This window comes from Bidens hawaiensis, unplaced genomic scaffold (assembly GCF_021521415.1).
Source record: "Bidens hawaiensis isolate Kalapana, Puna unplaced genomic scaffold, B.hawaiensis_p1.1 tig00078810_1, whole genome shotgun sequence".
NCBI classification, from domain to species: domain Eukaryota; kingdom Viridiplantae; phylum Streptophyta; class Magnoliopsida; order Asterales; family Asteraceae; genus Bidens; species Bidens hawaiensis.
In genome coordinates, this window is record NW_027503493.1 from 30,824 (window position 1) to 32,417 (window position 1,594).

Consider the following 1,594-nt stretch of genomic DNA (forward strand, 5'->3'; position numbering starts at 1 on the left):
CTGTTCTACTCCTTCCAACGAATAACTAATTTCTTAATCTTGCTATCTTTCTTGATAGTCTCCTCTTTTTCTTCCACCTCCATTTCTTTCATTGTTTCTTCCCTTTGAGTGTACACAAAGTAAGGATCTTGCGTTGCCGGATAATATTCTTGCTCTTGAATATATTTTTCCGGGTAAGTCCTTTCTTCCATTTCCTTTGGCATCATTGGTTCCTTGGATTTACTTGATCCTGCTCCATATATGTTATGATTGGGAATTATTTGAGCTAGCGGAATGTAAGAATCCCTTACCTCGCACGGGTAATGGGAGTTAGATATTCCTAAGCTTATACGGACAGCACTTCTACTCTATGCACGTCTATCGAGGCGTTCTTGATCAACTCCTCTTTGCACGCAAAACGAGACAACGTTCAGTCGCCGGGTCGTGCACGTACTTCGAGACGGAATGTCGGGTTTCTTGAGTGGCACGCACTTCGAGGAAACACCGGGTATGTGGCACTGATTACGATGTAATATTGTCGGGTCGGTGGCACTTAAAACGCTGTTCGGCATGCAAACCGAGGTAGAGAGAGTATAAATTCTAGAGAGAGAGTGGAGAGGTGTGTGGGGAATGAGCCCATGGCCTCCCTATTTATAGCCGAAAATGAGTCCCATCGCGGTACGCGATGGGCTCTTCTCTTACTCCGTCGCGTAGCGCGACCGACACCATTTCGCCACGTGGTCTGACATATTCTGCCACGTGTCACGTCGTGCTGCCACGTATAACCTGGTTGTGACACGTGTCCGTGAGTCACCACGGCCTATCGCGGTACGCGATGGCCGTCTCCTTGGACTCATCGCGTAGCGCGATGGAACCTGGAATATTATTTTTCGTTTTTAGTCCCTCGTCTTTGATAGCTTGTCATTTCTAGTCTAATTCTCGTTAACCAAAATTACTAAGGCGGCTCTTGGCGATGCGAGCGTGCGAAGTGCGCCATCAAAGAGCCACATTGCGCCCAACGCCCTTCGTCGTCGCCGTCGCCTTCTCCATCGGCCTCGTCCTCGCCCGAGCCCGAGCGCTGGTGCGCGTCGGGTGCTACGCACCCTCCGCTAGGACCACTGGGTGTATGATATTCATAAAAGAATATAACTATGGAAATTCTATCTTTTATAAAGAGCTTCAATTTTTTTACCACTTTCCATGTGGGTTGGGATTTATATTCCTTATTTATACCTTGGTGGAAAGCTTCCACTTTCTTACATCCTTCCATGTGGGATGGAGTTTCCCTTTTTCTTATTTCCTTTATGTAAGTAAACTTTATTTAGGAAATATTTTATTTCCTTATTTTTCCTATATTTCCTTATTTAATATTTTCTCATGACTTGTCTTGAGATTATTTTTGATCCCTCAACTTTCCTAAGTTGTCAAATTTGGATCAAAATTTTGGGGATGTTACAACTAGTGGCCGGCTCGGGCTACCTTTAGTCAATGGGGGCCGCGTATGGAGTACCCGGCGTTACTTAGTTGGCCGTTCAAAAAAATATAGGGTTTTTTTTAAACATAACTTTCTCACTCATCATCTTATTAGATATTTTTTTTGTTAAAAACAATTAAT